Consider the following 11872-nt stretch of genomic DNA (forward strand, 5'->3'; position numbering starts at 1 on the left):
TACACAAATGTTCGTAACAGCATTATTCATAATAGTGAGGGGAAAAAAAACAAATATTCAATTGATAAATATACAGATAAAATGTAACAACCATATTATTCTATAATAAAAAGGAATGAAGTATTAATATATACTATAAGGAAGATGAACCTTGAAAACGTGTTAAGTGTGAGGATCAATCACAGAACACTACATGCTGTATGAATCTATTCATATGGAATGTCCAGAATAGGTGAATCCTTAGAGATGCAAAGTGGATTAGTGGTTTTCTGGCACTGGAGGAGAGGGAAATGGAAAGTGTCTGGTATAAGAACAGGCAGGTGGTGAATGTGTGGTTTGTCTTAGGGTAATGAAAATGTTCTAAAATTAGACAGTTGCAATGATGCAGAATTCCATGAATACACAAAATGACCCACCGGATTGTGCACTTTAAAAGAGTAAATTTTATGGTATGTGAACTATAACTCAATAAAGCTGTTCTGAAAGATGTATTGACAAATAGAATAAAATACCATATATGAAAGGGCAATATCCCTTAACCAAATAGATTTTATCCCAGGGTTTGATCTTTGTAAGTCCAGAACCTCGGTTTTATCAGTACATTCAGATCTAATGGGGTTTTTGCCTCAACACACGAGATACATTCACAGAAGAGAATATATAAAACCACAGCATTAATTTATTATTTAAAGTGAGGAAGAATCCCATTCCTAAGGATTTACCCAAGAAACATGGAAGTTTACCTTCATACAAAAACTTGTTTGTGAATGTCTATAGTGACTTTGCTTATATATGATCATCAGAAACTAGGAAGAGCCCAAATATCCTTTAATAAATAAACAGCTATAAAAACAATAGTACATCAACATATATTATTCAGTGATAAAAAGAAACTACTAATATCCATCTCAAAATGGATGAATCTGAAACACACTTTTATGATAGTAAAAGTTGTCAGATTCCAAAGGCCATAGGATTTCATTTACATGGCATTCTGGAAAAGGCAAAATTGAGAGAAGAGAAAACATAGAAGTGGTTGTCAGTGGCTAGGGTTAGGGCAGTGATTAAGTAGAACAGAATAGAAGAGAAATATTTTGTGACAAGAGTGTTTTCTATCTTGATTGTGGTGGTAGTTATGTAACTGTTGAAACTCAGAATTTTATGTTAAAAATTACTTACTGTATGTAAGCTATATTTCAGAAAAATGAATAGATGAATACACACACACACACACACACACACACACACAGAAAGAAAGGGAAGGGTGGAAAAGAAGAGGGAGAGACAATAAGATAGCTTAGTTAAATTGAATGAATGGATGACAGACGAATGGATGGACAGACAGATAGGGAGAGGTTTTTTTTTTTTTTTTTTAATTATTTATTTGACAGACAGACAGAGGGAGTCTGATGCCCTCGATCCCAGGATCCTGGGATCATGACCTGAGCTGAAGGCAGACGCTTAACTGACTGAGCCACCTAGGCGCCCCAAAGAGAGTTTTCTATAGTTATTTACTTTTCTCATGTCCTGTATCCTTACATATGTCCCATGTCAAATATTTGTAAGACATGATTAATGCAATCAACCTACCCCTATATATTCCTATACTGCATTCATCTCCTGTCAAAAGAACAGTACCTCTAAGCAAAGAAGCAGTGAACCTATGTTTCCTGAGATAGATACTACTAGGGAGAATAGAAAGAATTTATGAGCTATGGACATCTAAGAGTGTCAGATGGAATCATCTTCAACAAATGGAAGAAGCCTCAGACAAGAAAAACACTAAAGACACACATGGTTGCATTGCAAGCCTCTGAAAACTTGCCTTTTGTAGCCGAACTAAGCGCCTGCATGATGGTGCACCCTGGGGATGGAGTAATTATCTCCTCTATGCTGGCCTTCTTTTTGAGGATATCATTTCTGCCTCTTCTCACACATATTTGGAACCTCTTTCCTAATCAATAATTTGTAGCCACAACTAGAAGTTAATACTACCTGCTGGTCTTATCATTGGATGTGGGCTAGCACAAGGTACCTGTATGTCTCATTTTTCAACTCCATGTACTAAAAATAACCTCTATACTTGAAAGGAACAAAAGTAATCTGTAGGGTTTAATAACTGATAAGGAAATAATGTAATTTCCAGAAAGCTCTGCAAAGCAATGGAAAGTAAAATAAAATAAAGATAACTTCAAAACAACAACATTCTTTTAAAGAGTCCACGTGGAGTAGACTGTGGGATGAAGGCTCATTCATCATCCCTGTACTCATCAGCTTATGAAAAATTATTGTGTTAAAAAGGCCCACTGTCTCTCACAGATATAAAGCCAGAAAATCGATCTGTGAATCATGCGAAGTAATGGCAAGTACTAGCAATGAGGTATTTTACAAAACTTTAAGTTTCTTTTTACCCATTCTTAATGGCATTGGGAAGTAGGGAGTTTTGGATCAAAATAACATTTTTATCAGAACTGGTTTAGAAATTTTCCAATCTACAAAATTTATTATTTTTTAGTTCTTAGAGAAAAAATTTTTTAAGCAGATGAGCTTGTCTTAAGCAAAATTTGGAAGCTAAAATTATTCATTTTTGCCTGCTCCTAAGTACACCTTTTAGAATTATTTCCTTGGTAAGGGCTAAATGATAAAACTTAATTCAAAATCAAATTGAACATTTTTTTTCCTCCAGAAATAAGATTTCTAGCCATCTATGTTTTCACAAAGTAGTCATTTTGATTGAACATTTCCAAATACCATCTCTTTTGCAATGTTTATATATCCTTATATAATTTTCAATTTCAGTTTTTCTTTCATTCATTTCTGAGTCATTTTTATGCTTTTACCACTTGTCTTATGATGAGTAGGAAAAGCACTGTTTACATAAAAATGATAATGCAACGATTTATTGAGTTTAAGTGAAAAAAGCTATTACTAACCACTAATTCAAAGATTAACTTATTTGTATTTTTCTAATTTTTTTATTGTGGTAAAATAAGATAAAATTAATACCTTAACCATTTTAAATGTACACTTAACTAATATTAAATATGTAAGGTTGTACAACTATTACCACCATCCATCTTCATAACTTTTTCATCTTGCAAAATAAATTCTATACCTACTTAAATTATAACTCCCATGCTCTTACTGCCCCATCTCCTGGAAATCATCATTCTACTGTCTCTGTAGTTCTGACCCCTCAAAATACCTCAAATGTACAGAATCACACAGTACTTGTCTTTTTGTAACTGGCTTATTTTGCTTGCAAAATGCCCTTACATGCTTTAGCATATGTTAGAACTCCCTTCCTTTTTAAAGGGTGAATATGCCATTTTATGTATAATGCCATAATTCACTTATCTATTCAAAGATGGACACTTGGATTGCTTCTAGATTTTAGCTACTGTGCATAATGCTGCTATGAACATAAATGTAAAATATCTTTTTGAGAATCTACTGTAAATTATTTTGGTTATATACCCAGAAGTGGAAATGCTGGATCATATGACAATTCTATGTTTAACTTTTTGAGGAACTGCCATACTGTTTCCCTCAGCAACTGTACCATTTTACATTCCTACCAATAGTGCACAAGGGTTCCAATTCTCCACGTTGTCACCAACACTTAGTTTCTCTTCTTTTGATAGCAGCCACTTTAACGAACATGAGATGGTGTCTCATTATACTCTTGATTTGCATTTTCCTAATGATTACTGATAATGAGCATCTTTTCATGTGCTTATTGGACATTTTTAGATCTTTGAAGAAATAGCTGTTCAAGTTCTTAGCCCATTTTTTATTTATTTTTTTATTATGTTAATCACCATACATTACATCATCAGTTTTTGATGTAGTGTTCCATGATTCATTGTTTACGTATAACACCCAGTGCTCCATGTAGAATGTGCCCTCTTTAACTACTGGGACTTCATCAAGATAAAAAGCCTCTGCACAGCAAAAGAAATAGTCCACAAAACCAAAAGACAACCAACAGAATGGGAGAAGATATTTGCAAATGACATATCAGAAAAAGGGCTAGTATCCAAAATCTATAAAGAACTTATCAAACTCAACACCCAAAGAACAAATGATCCAATCAAGAAATGGGCAGAAGACATGAACAGACATTTTTCCAAAGAAGACATCCAAATGGCCAACAGACACGTGAAAAAGTGCTCAACATCACTGGGCATCAGGGAAAACCAAATCAAAACCTCAATGAGATATCACCTCACACCAGTCAGAATGGCTAAAATTAACAAGTCAGGAAACGACAGATGTTGGCGGGGATGTGGAGAAAGGGAAACCCTCCTACACTGTTGGTGGGAATGCAAGCTGGTGCAGTCACTCTGGAAAACAGTATGGAGGTTCCTCAAAAAGTTGAAAATAGAGCTGCCCTACTACCCAGCAATTGCACTACTGGGTATTTATCCCAAAGATACAAATGTAGGGATCCGAAGGGGTACATGCACCCTGATGTTTATAGCAGCAATGTCCACAATAGCCAAACTGTGAAAGAGCCAAAATGTCCATCCACAGATGAATGGCTAAAGAAGAAGTGGTGTGTGTGTGTGTGTATATATATATATATATATATATATATATATATATATATATATATATATATAATGGAATATTATGCAGTCATCAAAAGGAAGGAAATCTTGCCATTTGCAATGACATGGATGGAACTGGAGGGTATTATGCTGAGTGAAATAGGTCAATCAGAGAAAGATACGTATCATATGACCTCACTAATATGAGGAATTCTTAATCTCAGGAAACAAACTGAGGGTTGCTGGAGTGGTGGGAGGTGGGAGGGATGGGGAGACTGGGTGATAGACATTGGAGAGGGTATGTGCTATGGTGAGCACTGTGAATTTTGCAAGACTGTTGAATCACAGACCTGTACCTCTGAAACAAATAATACATTATATGTTAAAAAAAAAAAAAGATAGCAGGAGGGGAAGAATGAAGGGGGGGAAATCGGAGGGGGAGACGAACCATGAGAGACTATGGATGTGAAAAACAAACTGAGGGTTCTAGAGGGGAGGGGGGTGGGGGAATGGGTTAGCCTGGTGATGGGTATTAAAGAGGGCACGTTCTGCATGGAGCACTGGGTGTTATACATAAACAATGAATCATGGAACACTTAGCCCATTTTTTAATATGGCTATTTATTTTTTGCTCTTGAGATCTGGTTCTCTATTTTGGATATTAACCCCTTCTATATATGATTTGCAAATATTTTTTATCATTCTGTTGGTTGGCTTTTATTCTATTGATACTGTCTTTTGGGCAGTTTTTAATTTTCATGAAATAAAACTTATTTTTCTGTGACTTGTGCCTATGGTTCCACATCTAAGAAATCATTGCCAAATCCAATGATATGAAATTTTTGCCCTATGTTTTCTTCTGAGTTTTACAGTTTTAAGACTTACATCTAAGTTTTTGATCGATTTTAAATTAATTTTTGTATATGGTGTTCATTAAGATTCTAATTTCATTCTTCAGTATCCAGTTTTGCCAGTACCATTTGTTGAAAAGACCACCCTTTTCCCATTGAATGATTATGGTGTACTTGTCAAAAATTATTTGGCTATGTATGAAAGGGTTTATTTCTAAACTCATTATTCTTCATCAGTTCACATATTTTTTTATGCCAGTACCACCCTGTTTTGATTATTGTAGCTTTGTAGTAAGTTTTGAAATCAGTGTGAGTTCTTTCATTTTTTTGTTTGTTTTTTGTTCTTTTCCTTCAAGATGGTTATAAAAGCTCTTGAGATTCTGTATGTATTTTAGGGTAGGTTTCTCTATTTCTGCAAAAAGAAAAAATCAACTTTTGATAAGGATTGCATTGATTCTGTAGATCAGTTTGGGTAGTTTTGATATCTCAATAATAGTAAGTCTTCTAATCTATTAACATGGAATATGTTTTTATTTATGTCTTGATTTCATTCAGCAATGTTTTGTAGTTTTCAATGTACAAGTCTTTCACCTACTTGGTTAATTCCTTACTATTTTATTCTTTTGATGTTATTGTAAGTTGTATTATTTTTGTCATTTCCTTTTCAGGTTATTGTTAGTACATAGAAATGCAAGTGACTTGTGTGTTGATTTTGTGACCTACTTTGCTGAATTATTAGTTCTAACAGGTTTTTGGTTTTTTTTTTTTTGGTGGAAACTTTAAGGTTTTCTACATAGGAGATTTTGTCATCTGAGAAAAGAAAATTTTTTTCCTTCCTTTCTAATTTGGATACATTTTTCTTGCCTAATTGCTCTGACTAGAACTTCAAATTATATTTAATACAAGTAGTTAGAGTGGGTATCTGCCTTGTTCTGACCTCGGAGGAAAAGCTTTCAGTCTTTCCTCACTGAGTATGATATTTGCTGTGAGTGTTCCATATATGCTCTTATCATGTTGGGTAGTTTCCTCCTGTTTCTAGTCAGTCAAGTATTTTTATCATATGGTACTGAATTTTTTTCAAATGATTTTTGTGCATCAATTAAGATGACCACGTGTTTCTGTCTTCCCTTTATTCTGTTAATGTATTCCATTGATTGATTTTCATGTTAAATGATCCTTGAAAACCAGGAATAAATTCTACTTGATCATGGTATACAATCCTTTTAACAAGCTGCTAAATTCAGTTTGCTAGTATTTTTTTAGGATTTTTGCATCAATGTTCATGAGGGATACTGATCTGTAGTTTCCTTTTCCTATAATATCTCTGTTTGGCTTTGGTATCAGAGTAATGCTGGTCTCACAGAGTGAGTTAGGAAATATTTCCTCCTCAATTTTTTGGAAAAGTTTGTGAAGAATCATGGTAATTCTTCTTAAATGTTTGGTGGAATTCACCAATGAATCCATTAGGTCCAGGGCTTTCTTTGTTGGGAGATTTTTGATTACTGATTCAATATCTTTACTAGTTATGGGTCTATTCAGATTTTCTATTTCTTCATGATTTACTCTTGATAAGTTCTGTGTTTCCAGGAATTTATCCATTTCATCTAAGTCATCCAATTGTCCATAACTCTTAAAATCTTATTTCTTTAGAATCAGTAATGTTTCCATTCTCATTTGTTTTTAGTAATGTCTTTTTTAAACCTTTAAAAAATCTTTAAAAAAATCTTTAAAAATCAAGCAAAATTTTGTCAATTTTGCTAATCTTTTCCAAGAACCAACGTTTGATTTCATTGTCTTTACTTTTTCGTAGTCTCTATCTCTGCTCTCCTCTTTATTACTGTCTTTTTGTCAGCTTTAGGTTTAGTTTGTTCTTTTTCTAGTTGCTTATTGTGTAAAGTTAGGGTTTTTTTGCTTAATGTAAACATTTATAGCAATACTTTTCCCCTTAACACTCCTATGCATCCCATGTTTTGCATGTTATAATTTCATTTTTCATCTGTATTTTTTTTAACTTCAGTTGTGATTTCTTTGAACCCTTAGTTGCTTAAGAGTGTGTTTAATTTCAACAGATTTGCAAAGTTTAGTTTTATTTCAGTTAGTGATTTCTAAACTGCAGCCATTGTGGTCAGAGAAGATATTTTGTATAATGTCTTTTATAATCTACTGGGATTTAATTTGTGGTTTAACATATGTTCTTTCCTGAAAAATGTCCCATGTGCACCTGAAAGGAAAATAAACACTGCTGTTGGGCAGAATGTTTTTCTTTGTTAGATCTAGTTGGTTTATTTTGTTAAGTCCCCTATTTCTTCTGTCTGGTGGTTCTATCCATTACTGATATGAAGTACTGAAGTCTCCTATTACTACTGTAGAACTGTCTATTTCTCCTTTCAATTCTGTTTTTGCTACATATATTTTGATGGTCATTATTAGGTACATAAATGTTTTATCTTCTTGCTGCTTTGAAACTTATTTATACAATGACCTTCTTCTAACATTTTTTTTTAACTCAAATCCTATCTTGTCTGATATTAGGATAGCCATGCCTGATTTCTTTTGGTTACTATTTGCATGGAGTATCTTTGCCATTGAGGCACCTTCAATCTATTTGTGTCTTTGGATCTAACGTCTATTGTGAACAGCATATGGCTGAACCTTCTTTATCTGTTCTGTAAACATTTGTCTTTTGATTTGGAAATTTTAATATATTTACATTTATTTGCTGATATACACATGAAACTAATATAACACTGTATGTTATTCTTACTTTACTTCAATAAAAAAGTAATTACTGATAAGCAAGAACTAACTTCTGTCATTTTGCTACTTGTTTTCTATATGCCTTATAGATTTTCTGTCCTTCATTTCCTGCATTACTATCTTTTGGGTTTAGATTTTTTTTTTTTTTTTACACTGTGATGTTTAAATTCCTTTCTCATGTCCTTTTGTATATATTATCTAGCTATTATCTTTGTGGTTACCATGGAGATTACATTTAACACCCTAAAGTTTTAACACTCAAATTTAAATTCATGCCAGCTTAACTTCAATAACATACAAAAACTGCTCCTTTCACAGCTCTTTGCATGCATCTTTTGGTGGTTGTTGTCACAAAATTACATCTTATACAGTCTACATTCTAAAACAGAAGTTAATAATTTTTTAAAGGTCTCTTAAATTATGTAGAGAATGAAATGTAGAGCAAAAACTCAAGTTACAATGATAGCTTTTAGACTGTTTTAAGATTATTATTTTAAATCATGTAGAAAACAAGAAATGGAGTTAAAATTCATTGTTACAATTCTAGCTTTTATAGATGTCCATGTATTTACCTTTATGGAGACACTTCTTCATATGGCTCTGAGTAGTATGGACATAGACATACTGTCTAGTGTCCTTTAATCATTTCATCCTGCAGGACTCTCTGGAGCATTTCTTTGTATGCCTTGTGAATTTTATTGAAAACTGGATATTTGAATCTAATAATGTGGTAACTCTGGAAATCATATTCTCCCCATTCCCCAGTATTTACTGTCTTGTTATAAGCTGTTTGAGACAATATTAGCCTAAGGTGTAAACTTAAAGTCTTCCTAAGACTTTTCTGAACCTGTACCTTTCCCTGGGCATGTATGGTCACTTTCTAATTTCCCTTGTATATGCAGTTGCCTTCTAATGCCTTAGTCTTTAATATATGGTTCCCAACAGGGGAAAAAGAGAAAAATGGAGTAGGAGGAGAAAAAAGGGTGTTAGCCCTTTGTTCTTGTTGTTTTTTTGGGGGGGGTGTTAGCCCTTTAAATACCCTAGAGATCACTCCTGCCTGAGCGGAGGGGCTTGCAACAATGGAAGAAGGTCCAACATCAAGAGCCATCACACTCTTTGCACCTCTGTGATCAGAAGCAGCCCTTAGGGGTCACAGCACAGATCCCCAATATTTGGAGGATGGGTTCTTTTTGTCCATCCTGGTTTCTACAAACTGTGTGTGTGCAGGTTGCTCCAGGAACATATGCTCAGCTTCCTATCATGACACTGAGGGTGGGAGATAGGTAGCTAAAATTGACGAAAATTAACTGCAATTTAGCATGGAGGCCTATTTGAAGAAATAATGATGGAAAACTTCCCAAATTTGATGGAAGACATACCATTAACCATCCAAGAGGCTGAATGTACTATAAGGTATACTCATGGAGTACACTGTTTTCTTGACTTTCTCCACACCTACCATAGTTGCCTTAAGCATCTTTAAGACTACTGTTTTAAAGTATTTGTCTAGTAGATCTGCCATTGGGTGTTATTCAGAAATAGTTTGTTGATTTGTTTTTCCTTTGAATGGGCCTTACCTTTCTGTTTCCCCTAGAAGTTTTAAGCCTTCGATAGATTCCAAACAAATTACATCAAACAGATTCTTCTAGTTCAATTGTTGTCTGGGTGGAAAGATAGATTCCTGGTGCTTCCTACTCTGCTTTCTTCCCTGATCCTCTGATGCACCTTATTTTTCCTAAACAAATTGTTTCAAAACACTGTTCCTCTCAAAGCTTTTGGCCTAACATAAAACATTTGGGCAAATATCAATTAATCCCTTCAATGTCAATAATGTGAAGCCTCCTCCCAACAGCCTAATTTCACTCTCCCTGTGCAAAGGTTTTCTAAAAATATAAATTAAAAAATTAAAAAAAAAAAAAACTGGAATGCAGCATCAGCAAGATAGACACAAGACTGACCAAAGGAAATTTCTGGAGTACTAACTTCATAATTCAGCTCAATTATGATCAGTCACACCACTCAGCCCTACTCTCTACACTTGTGTCATTCTAACTTGCTATGTATTTTTATATTATAAGAAGAGAGTAAGATACCAATGGAAGTGAGATTGGAGAATGAAGAGAATTTGTTAAATTGAATTATATGTAGTATGAAAATATATATAACAGGTCAATAAAGTTCTGTTTCTAATGGACCCTGCCAGGGCTTTTAGGAGAGAGTGAGAGAGAAAGTGAGAAAGAGTAGGAGAAAAAGAGTGAGAGAGAAAGAGAGAGAGTGAGAGAGAAAGACAAATTGCACAGATACCAGTATTCATTGCTAATGAAGTTTGACCTTAAATTCATTGCTCACTGAACATGCATACTAAAAATTTGAATTTGACACCAAACTGTTAGGTGAATCTGGTGGCGATACTATTAGAACACTGACACAATGCATCAGTTCAAGTTAAAATAATCATATTTTTTACACATTTTTATAAAGGCAAAATTTTTATTATTCTCAGATTTATTATTCTATTTTATTATTCTCAGATTTTACCTCCTAAAATTATATGACATTTTGTAAGGTTAATAGAGATAATATGACCTTCCATTTGTCTTGGTATATTTTCTTTAATAATGAAAAAAATCAACTGAGATTGTCTTTAAAATATCCATATAATTTTTCCTAAAGAACAAATAGAATTTTAAAAGACTGTTCAAAAAGTATTAAAGTTTGCTAAGTCCATCTATTTCAAGCTGCTAACTAGCTATTGCTTATATATTTATATCTCCGATTCTAGATTCATGCACTTTTCTTTCAGACTTTATATCCTATTTAAACCAATAATAAAATTCAACCATTAAATGCCTAGTCAGAAATTTCAAAGGCCCGAGACCCTGAGCTGCTCTGCAAGTCACCATGCTGCGTGGAAGTCGGAGCCGCACCTCCCGCATGGCCCCTCTGGCCAGCCGGGCACCTCAGATGAAAGCGGCACCTAGACCAGCGCCAGCAGCTCAGCCTCCGGCAGCGGCTCCACCAGCTGCTGTTGGCTCACCTGCTGCTGCGCCCCGGCAGCCAGGGCTCATGGCCCAGATGGCAACCACTGCAGCTGGCGTGGCTGGGGGCTCTGCTGTCGGGCACACGATAGGTCATGCCATCACTGGGGGCTTCAGTGGAGGAGGCAATGCTGAGCCTTCAAGGCGGGACATCACTTACCAGGAGCCTCATACCAGGGAACCCAGCCAGCATACCAGGAGCAGCAGCAGTTTGGCCCATGCCACTATAAGATGAAAGTTTCTGGAGTGTGCCCAGAACCAGGGTGACCTGAAGCTTTGTGAAGGTTTCAGCGAGGTGCTGAAACAGTGCAGATTTGCAAATGGATTAGCCTAATCAAGAAGTTCAAATTGAAGGTAAGGAAAATCATCTCTCATAACCAAGTTAATTTAGCATAAAAATATAATTGATGGTGAATGGTGAATATATAAAGTGTAAAACCACCAGTTAAGCTTCTCCTTCATCATTAAATACAGCTTTCTTCAGAATTGGAATAAAAAAGGTTGTTCTTACTGTATAGTTCATTGAGATGGTTTGAATTTGGGGTTGGGCAGATATCTGTGTGCCTCCTTAAATCACCTTTTGTGATGTTCTCATTTGTGAATTAGAATAAAGTGATTTTCTCCCCCCCGGCAATAAAAAGAAATTTCAAAGGCCCATGGAGAAATGCCTTAC

At 34.8% G+C, this 11872-nt stretch overlaps 1 pseudogene; it reads left to right on the forward strand.

Annotated features, from left to right (window-relative positions):
• Positions 1–11062: 11062 nt before the first annotated feature.
• Positions 11063–11547, forward strand: LOC114225303 (coiled-coil-helix-coiled-coil-helix domain-containing protein 2 pseudogene; annotated as a pseudogene).
• The last annotated feature ends 325 nt before the right edge of the window (positions 11548–11872 follow it).

This window comes from Eumetopias jubatus, unplaced genomic scaffold (genome assembly GCF_037043125.1).
Source record: "Eumetopias jubatus isolate StellerSeaLion01/CBP00866 unplaced genomic scaffold, mEumJub1_p1.0 scaffold_3, whole genome shotgun sequence".
NCBI lineage: Eukaryota > Metazoa > Chordata > Mammalia > Carnivora > Otariidae > Eumetopias > Eumetopias jubatus.